We start from the raw sequence: 16,194 nt of genomic DNA on the forward strand, positions 1-16,194 counted from the left end.
TGGGTGGGCCAGGCTCAGGTTTGGGTGCGCCTGGCCCACCCGGCCCCCCCTCTATTACCGGGCCTGGTCTGAATTGAAATTGTAAGCAAACCATGCCCAAAGGCCATACACCCACACCGCCACACGTAGCTGGGACCTAGCCAGGTGGGGAGCCCCGACTGCACCCGAGTGATCTGCGCTGCGGACAGGAGCCTATGCTGGGGGCTAACGGCAGCGCCGCCTCTCGACGTGTGCCCCTGAGCAGCAACCGCTCGTGTGGATTCCCCCCTTGAACCTATACCCACTGGCACCGGGACCCGCCACAAATCCATGATACATCATACCCAGCCTTTGCCGCTTTGACCATCTGGCCCGCCCCAAAAGCATAGGGAGCACTGGTAGGTGGCGGCCACCCCCCACATCACCGCGCAGCCCACTCGCAGCCCTGTGCAGTTGCTGCATCGGAGCGGTGGTAGCGGGGGCTCGTCCTGCCAGCTGGGCAACCTACAAAAGTGGGGGGGACATGCGGTTTCCCTCAAGACCACCCTATTAGTATAGGCGTTCGGAGCGACGGTGATACAAATCCCATGGACACTCCCTTCTGCAAAAACATTTGTGTCCCGGGATGGTCCAAGCCCCCCCAGGCCTGACAAATGTTCCACCGGCGGGATCAATCTCCTGCCCAAGCAACCTGACTCCCTAACCCACGGGACACACCGCGCCACACAGTAAGCGCCGAATTGGAACACTGGGGGGGTGGCAGGCGCAACTAGCTCCAAAAGACTGTGTAAGGAGGTGAGAGGAGCTGCCCCAAATGTCCCAGACTCACCGCCAAAATCCCCGACTCTGTCTCCGACCAAAACACGATGCGACGCAGAACGTGGAGACGACCTGCAGACGGCGTGTCCAGCGCCAAAGAGGGCGCCAGATGGGCGGGAGGCAGGTGTAAATACCTCGCCCTTACCCTCTGCACGCCAGAAGTGACACGGCCGGCGTGCCGGGCTGGGGGACTCCACCAAGGGGTCCCCTCCACTAGAGGGGTGGCGGTGTGCCTAAGTGGCACTAAGGTGGCCGCCCTTTTAGGTGGCCCAGTGCGTGAGCCGCGGGCAGCCTCATTTCCATGCCTTGTTTTTGTGGTGACAGGTACTGCCCCGACTCACCGTGACAACGCTGACACAACTCGACACGACCCGAGGCGGCGTGACCCAAATTCCTCTGCTGCTGGTCACCAAAAGAGGATTATCCAGGTGTGGCAACCCACCTAAATACCCTGCTGCCCTCCCGGAAGTGACATCATGGCAGGGGTCACGAGAGAGGTGGCTTGCTTCCAGGCAAGGTGGCCACAGAAACAAGCATTGGCATAGCCAATTGGTCTCGCTTTTGGGACCTTATAAGTATTTAATCATGCAGCACAATATCCTTGGTGCAACAACATCAACCGTTGCATGGCTAAACACTTATAAGGTCCCTAAGGCGAGACCTATTGCCTATGCCAATGCTTGTTAGTCTTCAAGGTTTCCACTCACCTCTTGCTGCACAGTACCATTAAGCACTTAGTAGCGAGTGAATGATGTGAAGTGTGTTGCAAGAGTGCAACTTAATGAAATACTTTGATGCAGTGTTGTAATATGAATCACTTTTCTCCATCAACGTAGCAAAAAGGCTTTGAAGTAATGGCATAACATGAAGTGAGACAAAATTCTACGAGCGACTTCGAAATACATCATGTTAGTTAAGGAAATTCATGTACACTGCAGTCAGCAAAAGATGTGGCGGAGACCGGTGTGGGGAGGAGAGGGAAAGGAAGGGAGTCAGGAGCGGAAATGAGATCGCGCGTGCGACTCAAGTTAAAAAAAAAGCACGCGAGTGGTGTGCGCGCAGCAGAAGTGAAAGTATTGCGCTCCAGATGGCGCCTCGGGTGCTGAAAGCTGGCGGCTGCGCGCATGCACACGTGCGTAACCGCAAGCGCTAGGCCAGAAAAAGCGTGTGGTAGCACTTTGAAAACCCCACTTACTAAAATGTCTCGCAAGACAGCGCATGCGCTGGCTCAGGCGTGACCTAAAAATACTACCCTGGGCAGTGAGGAAACACTATGGGGCTGTTCCCTCTAGTGTCCCCCTGCGGGTGACGTGGCCATCCACCTTCCCGGTTATAGATTTGTTTTTTCACGTGTGGCACAAGTGCATATACTCTGGATTGAGGACACTGATGTTCAAAAATGACAGATGCCCAAAGTGGGATCTAAAAACACATGATAAGCGTCTTGCTAAGAGCCCTAGAACGAAGAGCAGCAGTTGCCAGACTTAGGAGCTTCTGTCCTGTCTCCGCCATGAAGGGTCTGCGGGCTTCCATCAGCACAGCGGCAACAGGATGGTTGCCCAATGTCTGTAGGAAGCCTGGTACCCAGTGCTTTAAGTGGGCCCGGTCTCATCGGCGGTTTTTTAAAGGGGGCCTCGAAACGAGTCTCTATCGGGCTCTGTTTTGTGCCCTGGCACAGGCGGTCTGTTTTTTTTTTTACTGCAGTGACACCAGGCACATGGATGTGCGCATGCTCACACTGCTCACTTCTCACTAGTGGAGAAGTCACAGCATGACGTCATGCCAGGTGAGCTTTGTAGGGGAAGGGAAATCCTTTAAAGAGAGTCATTTTCTCTCTGGATTTCCCTTCTCTTTTTGAAACTCAGGAGCAGCAACATTGTCATAGTGTCACCAGGGCTTTAAGAGGAAGCATTTTTAATATGAAATACAATCCATAGTTGCTGCTTATTTATCTTATGCAACTAACAACCATTGACAAAGACAATGGTACTGATTTGTAGGTATGATGTTACTTGTTGTATCATATATCTGGATGCAAACACAGAAACAGCAAAATACAAGTCGGCCGGCACACTATGCTAAGCACAGATTTTTAGCTTATGTGTTAGCCACGCCCTTAATTACACTGACCACGCCCCTTTGAGAGACCCCCTGGGTTTTTTCATCCCACTTAAAGCCCTGTTGGTACCTCATGGCCAACATTACACCCAGCACGGGAGGCTGCCCCAACTAGGGAAGGCAGCAGAGACTAATGTGTGCGGGTGTGCTGGTTGCACGTGATTACCAAAAGCATTCATTTTTGGGGACTTGAACTTATTTTTCATCAATAGACTTTGATACAGTGCTTAATTTCAGCCGGTAGTTTCCGTTGCTCGGCATCAACACTTAATTGTCAGCACCAGGGCCTGTGACAGCCTGTAACAAGGTGGCGCTATCTGGCTAACTTAGAGATGAGCACAACGACAGTTAATAATTAACTCAATATACTTAAAAAATTGCATATTACCTACCACACAAGATATTCCTATAGCTTTGGGGGCCTGAAATAGTCTAAACTGTCACACTTGTAGGCGTGTAAATATTAGTACATGTGTTGTTACTATCATTGGCGGTCCTGGCAGGGGCACTGTGTTGTACAAGGTGCAATGGCCTCCTGAGGAGAGCCCTGGTGCTTATATTCTTTTTACAAATTAAAGACTGAGAGAAAGAGAGATTGAAAAGGCGGGGATGTGAAGTTAGTGATTATTTATGTATTCCCAGGACACCACCAAACGTCCAGGCCTGAGTCTTTGACAGTTGCGCCCATTTAACGTTAAAGAATCCTTGCCTTATATGGTCTCATAGCGAGCAGCTCAGGAAGGTGGAATGTAGGGAGAAAGGGAAACCATTGGGGCGGTGGGGCAGAAGGGGAAAAGGACTGTACCATGAGGTAACCTTAAATGAATGACTGCTTGAATACAACAAAAGAGAACGGAAGAATGTCCCAGGATACTTGCTTGCTCAGAAACACCGCGTCTGTCACGGAATCCCCAATCAGGGCCACTGGGGGTCCATTTGAAAGGGCATTAACTGCCACAAACTGCCTTCATAGTGGAGAAGTGTGGCTCAATGATTAGAGCGGCAGACCCTGATGCAGAGATCTATCCTGGGACCATGGTTCAATTCCCCGCCTCGGCGGGTCTTTGGCTCAAAAATTCCACGGACCTGATAATTCTCGCTTCGGTGCCATTCCAATCATGGAGTCCCACTCTGCAACTCTGGGCAATAGCTTGCTTAATCTCCACAACGGCCCCCACAATGCTAAGGATGCCTGGCCTCCACCTTGGGGGTGCCCAGGAGTGGATGCCTCACAGGGAAAGCCAGGATGGGTTCCACAGCGGTATTTGTACAAGCGCCTTGAGACCCTTGCGGGTGAGTAGTGCGCTATACAAGTATCAATTTACATTTACATAGTGGCAAAACTCCTTCGCAGACGAGTGCAGAGCAGCAGAGTTTGTCGAATGGAATAAAAGTATTCTGGTTGCAAACGCAGACATTGCCAGAGGGCGGCCGCCCTGGGCGCTGACCTCTGGAAGGGGGCGCTGTGACCTCAGGGGGGGTGCTGTGTTTAGCAATATTTTATGATAGGAGAGATAGGGACACTTTTGCAGGCGGTACTGAGAGAATCCGAGGAGGTGGTCATGAGACATGGGGGCGCCAAAAGTGATTGTCGCACCGGGCGCCACCAGCGCTAAAGCCAGCCCTGAGGGCAAAAGGATGTAGCCCTATTATGCGCCAGTTGAACAGGGTAGGCAATTTGTGATTCCTACATAAACCTGCATATTGTCGGATAAATCTCTATAAATTGTGTAAACCAACATTCCTAAGCAGGTAATTGTGCCTGTGGACATGTAGTTGTACACGCCTTAAAAAATAAAAACAATGCCCGTCAGGAACAAACAGGCACTGGATGTCACCAGTGGGTATTTATAAGCAGCACGCCCAGCAAGAGCAGGCAAACCCTCCAGACACGGACAGACTTCAGTGCCGACAAGAGCCAGGTAAACTAACTTCTGTTTGCTTTTGATTGCTAACTTGCAGGCGCTAGGGCTTAAGGGTTAAAATGGCGTGGCAGGTCCGAAGATGCTGCATGTTTATGGAAAGATGATTCACGAATGTTGTAAGATCCGGGCACAGCTTCCTTTGGGGCCCAGAGTCCTCAGGGGCCAGGTGATAGTTCAAACAGCGACTAGGTGGTCCATTTCTGTCCTTGCACCAGGGCCCACCCAGGACGCACTGGCTACGCCACTGGTAAGATTCCGGAAGTCCGGCTTGTCAAAGATGAAGCATGTTTGCTCACCAGACTCTGAGGCAAACGTTATTTTTTCCCCATGAGCTACGTGCTTAATATTCAGGAGTATGTCACAAGGACCTCAATCTGAGTGTTGCAGCGAGTTTAAAATTGTGCACCAATGGTGTAAATGGCATTTGCTCCAAATTCCGAATCATAGGCTGATTACACAAAACTTGCTTTCGGTTCATGGCATGTATGCACAAATGTGCCCAATAATGAGACTGCTCGTAAGGGACTGTTGCAATTTCTCTGAACAGTTGTTGCACATCTATGTCAGTCTGCAGTAAGACACAAGTACTTACAGAAAAAAAGCTGCGTAAATTGTTCCCTGGGTTCCTATTATAATAGTAACAGGAGGTGAGAAAATATAGCAGTTAATACAGACAGGGTCGGACTTGTGAACCAAAAGCAGCTCTCACAGAAATGCCCAAACCAGTTCCACTTCCATCCTCTCATCGCTCTGTCTCTGTCAAGAGATAAACTATTATTTAGGGAGAGGTCTTGAGTTGTCTAAACTTTGTATGAAACAGATATGTATGCACTGTAAGAACGTCAGATAACTACATATATGGAACTGGCCCAAATGAATTTTTTTTAGGAACCTTTGAATAAGAAAACATTGAGGAATAACAGTAAGGGTCTAAACTCTTGCCTTGGTGTTTGCATGTAGCTCCTTGAAACCAGTTAATAACTCAGTAAAGTATGTTAAAGGGATTATAACATATGCGTAATTCCAGGATGACTAGACTGCATGCAAATCTCTCCACAATTACATTGGACTTCTAAATTATTTTACCCCTCTTGTTGCTTAACTTCCTGGGTACACAAATAGCAGATGCTTTAACCCGTATGCTATTTTAAAATCCACCGTGTTTGCAATAATTAAGCGTAAGCTGATTTACTATCTCATTTGCCCGTGTTACTAATTTCTTTGCGGCAGTGTTATAAAAAAAATAATGTATACGTTAAAAGTCTGATTCCAACGCTCGTGACTCCACGCACTCTATATTGCCAGCCCTTAGGCTCCATTTGTTCGTTCCTGCAGTAGATTTTTACCAGTTGCAACCCTGAGGCATGTGGGCCGGTGCATATGGATGGCATCTTCAAGGGTGTGGTAATTATCAACACTTAGTAGCCGTATTGGATTGGTTACTTCATCTGTCATTGTTCTTATATTGGTGCACCTTACCGTAATAATTTCTTGCCTTCATTTGAAAAGGAAGTGAGGCAACAGCGCAGTGGTGCTGGAACAATTTTCCTACTGCGGGTGCTGCCATCAGCGTCGCCTCAATAGAGATATGTTTTCTGCAAAATATGACAGTTACCTAAAGAGTGAGTGTACAAAACGGGACAAATAAATTCTATGGAAGTGTGGTTTGGTGGTGTAGGATCCAGTGGTGTACTTTGGATGGCATTTTCAGAAAAGTACATTGTAAGTCCTCTAGAGAGTGCTGCAGCTGCTTCTCTGGTGCCAGTAGTAATTCCTCATTCTCAGTCCTCTAGATAGTGCTGCAGGTGCTTTTCTGGTCAAAGTGGTAATTCCTCATTCTAAGTCATCTAGGCAGTGCTGCAGCTGTGTCTCTGTTCATACATCCACTACTCCCCAAACCAAAACACATGGGTAAAAGACATTGCCATTTACAGCGCCAATAGCTTTAACTCTAACAAGCATTTGCAATGCAATAGGTCTCGCATTTGCGAGAGTTTGAGCTATTGGCATTGAAAATGACAATGCTTTTTATTTATGTGCTTCTCATAAGCAGAGACTCTTCGTACAAAGTGGGTGTTTACGCACCGCTTGCAGGTTTTCAAAACACATAAATGAAAAGCATTGTCATTTACAATGCCAATAGCTCAAACTCTTGCAAATGCGAGACCTATTGCATTGTAAATGCTTGTTTTTCCGTTTGTCAACACCTACGCTGCTGCAGAACTTCCTGCAGCTCTTTACAATGTTGCACGCATCTGGTAATGAATCATGAACCTCGCTTCCTATGGCACGTTTTTCATAGATTAAGCCTGCCTCTCAAGTTTCTTTTTCGTACTTTTACATACTCATAACACTTGCTTTTCAGCATGTAACGTATTTTTCCATTTATTTACTTATTAATTTTGGAAAGTGCCACGTGTTACCTTTCTATTAGTTCAGAGCGCTAGACTCAATTATACTAATGCGAGGGAGGGAGGGAGGGAAACTTGGCGTCCAGTGAGAAAGGGCTGGTGCTCTGGACTTGTAGTCTTTGATCACCATCCCTCACCTGCCCAGATTTAATCAGAAAGTGATTCTAAAGAGTTCAGTTTCTGGAGTTCCTTTAAAGATTTGTGTGTGTGTGAGGGGGAAGGGGTTCAGATCTCAAGGAAGGGCTGGGGGTGCTCCACAGTTCGCACCCCCTGGATATGTGAGGGAAATAAAGGTGCAGCAAAATATTGTAGCCTGACTAACGAGAACCAAATTATTGTGAAGGTAAGTATATATCGGGAATTATACGTCTTCTATACTTATCCCCACTTATATCATCCTTGATGCTACACGTACACTTTGTTTAGGTACAGAGATATGGAATTAAAAATAGTAAATATATACTGACTTTAGAGGCTAAATGGTCCTACCTCCAGGGATTCGGTTTGCCAGGCACCCAGCAAACTATCTAACTTATCCCTACTAATTGTTTAGGTTGTTTATTTTCACAGCCTCATCACTTCTCTGAAATAACTTAATATGGTCAAATACTCATGATTTTATTCCCAAAATCTTCAAATATGCTTATGCCCCATGCAGACTTCTTGTCTATATCTCTTATCTAATTCTCACATATTTTATGTTGGCGCATCAGTGCTTATCACGTGTTACTCCTCATGCTTTCCTTTCTATGCCACTCTAGAGGTAGAGTTGTCAATTGTTCTGAAGAAGTCTCCAGCCATTGTATCTGGTGTCTACATAAGGGCAACATCATAAACAATGTAGATCCTCATCCTCCAGGTGGGGAATCCCAAAAGTATGGGTTAAAACCCCATTCAACAAATAAGCAGTGAATAAGACAGAGTCCTTCCCAGTTACATGGTTTCCCCAAATGTATTTCCAATTACATGGCTTCATTAAAATTATATTTGTTTTATTTTTTATTTTTTTAAGGAATGAGTTACGAATCTGAAATTTATGTGGACATCCTATAGAATCTGTTAAGCATGTGATTTTCCATAGGAAACAATTGCGAGGAGTCCAAGCATATATTTCCTATATTGTATTGTATTGTAACTGCATATAGTTCTTACTAACCCTGACGAGGAGTCAAAGCACTTTTTTGTCAAGTAGCACGCTACTCCGGAAGCCATAAAGCATTAGTGGTGAATTATTATAGTGAAATATGAAAATAATTTGAGCAGTGGATATGTTAGTCTGTTATTTGGATTGAGAAGGATAGTAAAGGGATGGAAGAGGGAAAAGGTTTGCATTTACATAGCGCTTTATACTCCTTATGAGGTGTTGAAGTGCTTTTAGGCAAGTAGCACGCTACTCCGGAACCAAAAAAGGATTAGTGGTGAATTAGTCTGGGGAAATATGAAATCAATTTAAGTAGTGGACATGTTAGTTTGTTATTTGGATTGGAAAGGATGGTGGAGGGATGAAAGAGGGAAGGGTTTTCATTTATATAGTGCTTGCTACCACTGATGAGGTGTTGAAGCGCTTTTTGGCTGGTAGTACGCTACTCCAGAACCCAAACAGGATTAGTGGGGAATAAGTATACGGAACTATTAAATTAATTTGAGTGGTGGCCATGTTAGTCTGTTATTTGGATTGAAAAGGGATAGGAGCGGGAAGGGTCTAGAAAGTTTTTTTGGCGGGGGGAGTTTATAGCAGTAGGAGGGGGTTTGGGCTGAGTTAAGGGGAGGTGGAGGGGGAAGAGTCAGAGGGAAGGGTTTAGAAATGTTTTTTGGGAGTTCTAAATAGTAAAAGATGTATGAGATGATGCAAGTAGGGGTAGAGGAGGGAAGATCTAGAAAGGGTTATTTTGGGGATCATAGTAATGGTATGGGGTTTGGGATGAATGAGAGAGTGAAGGTAGAGGATATATTGACAGAGGTATATGCAATTTTAGTAAAAACGTTTGCTAATGTTCAACAAAGCATCCCTCAATAAATTGTTAAAAACACTACATGCATGAATGAACTACCCCCAGTACCTACATGTTGACTGATGTAGCCCAAGTCTTGGCTCTCTCTCACCTCTTTCAAAAAAGCTGAATTTTAATGAGCAGGAGAACAGCAAGATGAAAATCACACGTGGTTAAAAAAAAAAACAGGTGAAGAGAGAGACAAAGACCCTCCCAGACGTTCAATAGGAATGGTAAAAAATAACACACATGGGATGTCCCTGCCACCTGCTCCAGCCCCTGTGCGAAAATCTCAGAAAGCTGGAGCTGACAAAGCGTGCACCCAGCATCGTCTTCCCTGAATGCCAAGAAACAGCCATCTGTGCAAACACACACCGTGCAGCCGCCATGGCCGCTACCAAGCACACTCACTCAGTTTGCAAATAACCTACTGTGGAGACAGTGGTGCGGGCTGGGGGGAGCAATAGCCCTGGGGCGCACTAGGTCAGATTGCGTCATGTGGTTGGCGGGGTTTGGGGGCAGCCATGCAGAAGGGGCACTTTCCTACACATGGTGATTCATTATCTAGGGGCCATGGTGTACCAGATAGTCATTACCTGCCATTAGTTCCCTTTTAGCCATAAAAAAAATAACATTCTAAAACTGCCTGATTATGTTAAAACTGTGCTTGTTCTTGGTACTCAAATTTGGTAGTGAGCCTGTCTCAAATCTCTCATCAAAAGATAAAGGAGCGAAGGCATTGTAAAAACTAAGGGTCAGGTATACTATTACATCGCATAAAGTAGTCTCAATTTGTGACCAGTATTTTTCCTACCTGTGTGGAACCAAACTATGCACAAATTCCAAATCTGAATGTGTCCCAATTAAAATTCATGAGGTAGGTTGCTAATAGCGACTTGATTCGATTGGACACAATCACAGGGATAATGATCTGCAAGGGTCAGCAGACCACCGTGTCTCTGATAGCTTTTCAAATGAAGAATATTATTATTATTATTTTTTTTTTTAAATCGGCCATTTTCCTTAAAGTAAACGGGGCTGCACTCATATCAATTGGGCTTTTGAAATGGACACTCCCAATATGCTCTTCCAAGTACTGATTCGATATGGAGTCCAAACCCATTTTAGAAGCTGTTAAAATATTACTTATCCTTAAAAACGGTTTAGTAAATAGCAAAAAACATTTCTGCGTGTGTACACAGCTATTTGGACTGTGTGGACTGTTTGTGACGATAAAAATGTTTATACAACTTGCTTCATATCTGCACAAGATCAGATCTTGGCTTTTCCACTACATTTTGATGAGTGATGCAAAAGACTGGATTCAGTCTTCAAAGACATAAAATCCAATGAGCATGTGTTGGGTTCCAATCCAGTTTTATTATCACACATTACTGCAAACTCTAAGCCGAATTCTAAATTCTTCCAATCTTGTAAAGATAACCAAAGACAGAAAATAAATGTGTAAAATCACACAACTTAGTCCCCTTTGGAGACCAGGATTAAAACCATTCCCCTGGTTCCAAAGTTTCCAAAATGACCAATAGATCACTGTTGTGAAGGTAGTTCTGATAGCAAGATGCAAAGAAGGCTGTCCCCAGGAGTATGACATTGTTGGGGGCCAATCCAGATTTTATTGCAGCGTTTATTATCAGCATATTTTGTTAAAGTGGTAAAGGTGTGGTTAGACGTACAAAAAAACTTTCTAGACTCTTACCTCTCCTATCCATCTACTATTCCTTTTCAATCCAAATAACAGACTAACATGTTCACCACTCAAATTAATTTCATATTTCCCTATACTAATTTACCACTAATCCAGTTTTGGGTTCCGGAGTGGTGTGCTACTAGCTGAAAAAGCACTTTGAGGTCTCGTCAGGGGTAGTAGGCGCTCTATAAATGCAATTACAATACACTACAAATGCAGTAAACTGGCCGCCTGCCAGAAACAAACGGGAGACTTACTAATGTCAGTCATTATCTTTCCTCATTAAACACAGGCCAGGAACAGCCCTTTTTGATGTGCCATCAACACCGTTTGGGATGCACAGGAACCAAGTCCTCAGATATGCAATTGGGAGCAGGCCAGACAATGAAGAGATTGGGACAGGAAGGGGAAAAGGTAAAAACACAACATAGCATCTGCAGTGACAATTAACCCCTTGAACCTCTGCTGGTGTGAAGTGCTCAAGCAGAGTCACTAAGGAAGCACTCCACCTTCATAACCTGCCCAAGTAACTGGCATGAGCGACAGACCCACCCTTTTACACTCTGAGGGGCGTTGAATACAATCCGTCCACAGAAGGACACGCAGTCAACAGAAGGGCATGCAGTGAAAGAGCAGCAGCCCTCATAAAGACAAGTAGCCCACATAAGGACAAGCAGTGAAAGACAAGCAATCCACAGACAGACTATCAGTGAAAGGCAGCAGCCCGCAGAAAGTCAAGCAGCCTACAGAAGCAGTGAAAGAGAAGCAGTTCACAGAAGTACAAGTAGGGAAAGATAAGCAGTCTATAGAAAGACACACAGTGAAAGACAAGCAGCTCACAGAAAGGCAAGCAGCCCACCGATATACAAGTAGGGAAAGATAAGCAGTCCATAGAAAGACACGCAGTGAAAGACAAGCAGTCCACAGGACTAGCATTGAAAGATAAGTAGTCCACAGAAAGACTATTGGTGAAAGCTTGTTTCCGGTCCAGGGAAGACATGGCTTAGCAGTTTGGGCTAGACTGTTCCCATGAGGCACAGGGTCAGACTGATTTGCATATGGCCATGTCTGAACTGAGGTGGTGGAGTGAGCTAAAGAATGACGATGGATTAAACCCAGATCAGTTGACTGGGGGTGAGTGCTTGCAATGTTCAGCACTCCGTTCATCATCCCCTTTGGTTTTGCTGTATTGGTGGTGTGCATGCAGAGCATATTTCTTCCCAATGGTTCATTGGTGTTAACTCCCCATGGTGGTGACTGATTGTTTCTCCCTGATACGCCACCTTTTGGGCTTTCAAATGCACCGCTCTAGTTGTTTCTGAGTAACCTGATGCGATACAGTGCGTATTATCAATTCAAGGATTCCCTCACTGGGCACATTACTGTCAGTGCAGAAACTTTTGATCCAAAACTCACTAGGAGCACCTCACAGAAAGAAGCATTCTCACCGCTGGTCAGGTTCCCTAACGACCTGTGAGCCAGGGTCTGCCTCCTTATGTTCTTTCATCAGATTCTAACCTCACCACCTCTCAAATTGAGACAGAGAAATGCTCAGACTTATGGTCTTTAAGGTAAAAGCAAAGCTGCTTCTAGAGCCTTTCCTTCAATAGGCTGGTTATGAAGAAAAGCCAGCTAGCTAATTCGCAATCAGAGCTGAATAGTATATGCTCGAAAATCTATTGTTTGACCAATTGAAAACACATTGCAACGTGCTTACAATACAATTCTCCACTTGCTTAACTACTTCTACTTAGAATCAAATGCATGTTATTAAAAAAAGTCAGAACACAATTTATAGACCTCCATGTCATCAAGCATGATGTAATTTTAGGTCTTTGGTACAAAATCTTTAGCTGTCTTTTGCTGAGAACTGTAATCACCTATACAGTAAATATATACATATTCTGGGGTTCGGGCCAGCCTTTTCCTCTTGATTGGATGGCTTACCTGTCTATCTCATTTCCCCGCTTCTTATTGAATGGATTTTCTACCTATTCTTTGTTTCTCCTGCCACTGAAGCATTTATTTTTCACTATGTTTTGCAGTGGGAGTTGGTGGCATACAAAAATAATGGGGCGATACAAACATACATTAGATATAAACATTAAACAAAGAAAAAATAAGTTTCACTTGCCTTGTTCTGCAGCACGTCCTCGATCTTCTCCATTCCCTGGCTCCAGAATCCTCCAAGCTCGAGGTCCAACAGCCAACTACCTTATCCAATCCAGATGCTGCTCTCATGCTGTTAAGCAGCACAAGTGAAGCGTCTGAACTTTATGGCATAACACGGAGGCTAACATTATGCAAATCTCCTTTATTGCGCAGCTCACAGCAGCAACAATTGAAGAAATCTAGAACTTCAATAACATTCTAATAACATATACATTCCATCAGCGCGTAGCATTCTCCCTTCTTTGTTGCTGCTGCTCACAGCTAAGTACTCTCTTTGCCTTATCTTCCTTTTTATTTAACACTGTTTTATGCAATTGAATGCGCGTTTCTTGACAACCCACCCGACCCTCTACTAATACCTTTGCCCTTCCCAACCCTCTAATTATTGAATTCAACCCTTTTTAGGTCAGGTTGATGGAAGGTATTATTATGGGTTGGTGGTAGGTGTTCAATATTTATTTATTCACTCTTACCCTTGGAGCCAGGGTGTTTTTCTTCACCCGCCCCGAGGATCCCTTTGATCGCCTTCATTCCTTTCAGGCTAAATACAAGATTTTTTAGCGAGACAAACCCTCCGTGGGTCCGACCTCGCGCACACTTCAAGCCGTAAAGTCGAGCTCGCACTCGATACTCGGCTTAAAAAATAGGATGCTCACGCTGCTATAGCAACGGAACGCCCTGACTCCTGCCATGGAATAAGCTCTTTACTTGCTAGCCGCCCTTGTACTGAGACCGACTCACTGCTCTCACACGCGGGCTGGCCCCACTCGCAATACCGCCTTATGTGTGTCTGGCGAGCGCATTAAGAGGCAGCATCCGGTCAAGGCTCATTAAAATAATACCGATCAGCCGGCGAGCACGAGTTACGAGGCAGTGTCTCGCCGTCCAGAATTGTTAAAATGAAACAAATCAGCGCGGGCACAAATTAACAGCACTGATGCACCACTGATATCTCAACAAATAATAATAAAAGCCAAACAGGGAATACTCTAGAATTTAAAATAAGACTTACCAGTCAGGAGGAGGCCGCATTATTACTAACTTGTCAAAACAATAACAACAAAAAAAGGGGTGACAGAAGCTCCAAAGAAATAGAGGTAGGACTTTAGAAGAAAAGTCCTAGGGAACTCTCTGTAGCCATTTTGCATGGGTGGGCTGATACTAACAATTAGTCTCGAGCTGCCATTTTGATAGTTTCGGAGACCAAAGAATTCTGGCAGTTGTAGTCTAACCAACTGTCACAATCATTTCTTCAAGCAACGCTGACAGCTGCTGGTATGTCCCTTGAACCCTCAGTGAGTAAGATGGAAGATAAAATGAAAGGACTAATAAATAAGGTGATTAATAAAGTCATTGGGTCAATAGATGACACATTAAATAAAAAATTGGGCATTATGGACCCATTCGGAACGCGTCTGTTTGACCCTCTCTTAATTAAACATCCCCTATCCCCGGAGTGGACCCCTACCCAACACATTGTGGAATATCTCTCCTTTTGGCTCCGCAAAGAAATACACAAAGATGTCAGATCACGCCTAAGACCTGAATGTCCACGCCCCTCCCTACCAGACAAAGTAACCTTAACCCCAGAACTTGATCCAAAAGTAATAGCGTTTATCGCAAAAGGGGGAAAAGACCCAAGAAAGGGCATTGATGGGGGCCTAAAATCATGCCAGGATAGACTACTCGATCTAAGTGGACCATTCACAAAAATGTTTGAAATGATCGAGGGGGCCTACCTTGACGATTCCCTAATCAACCGAAGGGTGTTTTGCCAATGGGCACAAAGAGCAATCTGCCTCCTGGGAAATGCAAACACAGCACTCTCAAACGAGAGAAGGAAGAGCATTATGCTCAAAATTGATCTAAAACTCGTAGAATTGGTTTCCAAAGAAGGAGAATTAATTCATCCAAGATATGGCAAAATATGTAGGGGCATTCAGCTCCATTCAAAAATCCCAGAAGGATATTAAAAGAGTCTTCTAGGACAGAATTTTTGGGAGGGCCGGGATAACACGGGGTCGGTTACCCAGTCTTAGACAAGGCAGTTCAAGACCCTATTTCGGATGAGTTCAAAGATTCCAGTCAAGCTTCAGCTTGTACTTAACCTTCTATCCGCAGAAGCAGAGAGCTTGTGGTAGAGGGTTCAGAGGAAAAAGGAGACAAAGAGTTTCTCAGCAGGTAAGAATTACCAAAGACCTTTCACATACTCTTCTAAAGGCGGGAGGGAGACTAGCCCAATTCTCTGGGAACTGGAATATGGTGATGGAAGACCCTTGGGTTTTAGAAACAGTGAGGAGATACAAAATAGATTTTTTTCTCCCACAATGTCTCAACTCTAGTATCACAAGAGGTAGAAGAACTATTGGCCAAAGGTGCAATCCAAGAAGGGACACAATGTGGCTTTGTAAGCAATATCTTCTTAGTAGAAAAGAAAGAAAAAGGGCTAAGACCAGTCATAAACCTAAAAGAACTAAGCGAATGGGTGGTCTATCACCACTTCAAAATGGAGGGAGTACATCTTCTAAGAGATGTGTTAAGGAAAGGGGACTGACTTACCGTCTAGATCTCAAAGATGCATACCTTACCATCCCAATTTGGCCACCTCATCAGAAATTCCTCCAATTCACCTGGGGCGGGAAACTTAGGCAGTTCTGCAGCATCCCATTCGCGCTATCCTCCACCCCTTGGTGCTTCATCAAAGTTCTTCGCCCCATAGCGGGATGGCTCAGATCAAGGGGAATAAGACTGATAATATATCTAGACTACATCCTTATAATGGCCCAATCCAGATAAAAAGTATCTCTTCACATAGACCTTACAATAAAACTGTTAGAACACTTAGACTTCATAATAAACAAGAAAAATTCCTACACAACCCCAAGCCAAGAAACGCAGTTCCTGGGTTTTGTCATAAACACAACACAAGCGGAATTAAAATTACCTGGGAAAAAACTAAGAAATCTCCGTGAAGAATTCAGTATATTATTAGGGAAGACAGAATTCCATCTGAGAGCCCTAGCAAGGCTTCTAGACTTTCTGTCCTCTACGATCCAAACTATCTACCCAGG

The 16,194-nt window shown here is 44.9% G+C and overlaps 1 protein-coding gene across 2 annotated transcripts in view; it reads left to right on the forward strand.

Moving 5' to 3' along the window:
• The first annotated feature begins 4,749 nt into the window (after positions 1–4,749).
• Positions 4,750–16,194, forward strand: part of LOC146822954 (serpin B10-like) — a 454,260-nt gene continuing 442,815 nt past the window's right edge. The window contains exon 1 of one of the 2 annotated variants that reach the window (XM_085607111.1): positions 4,750–4,838. The gene's annotated coding sequence lies outside the window, so the exon portion shown is untranslated. The remainder of the gene's footprint in view (positions 4,839–16,194) is intronic. The other variant, XM_085607109.1, reaches the window with a different exon arrangement.

This window comes from Triturus cristatus, chromosome 5_2 (genome assembly GCF_964204655.1).
Source record: "Triturus cristatus chromosome 5_2, aTriCri1.1, whole genome shotgun sequence".
NCBI lineage: Eukaryota > Metazoa > Chordata > Amphibia > Caudata > Salamandridae > Triturus > Triturus cristatus.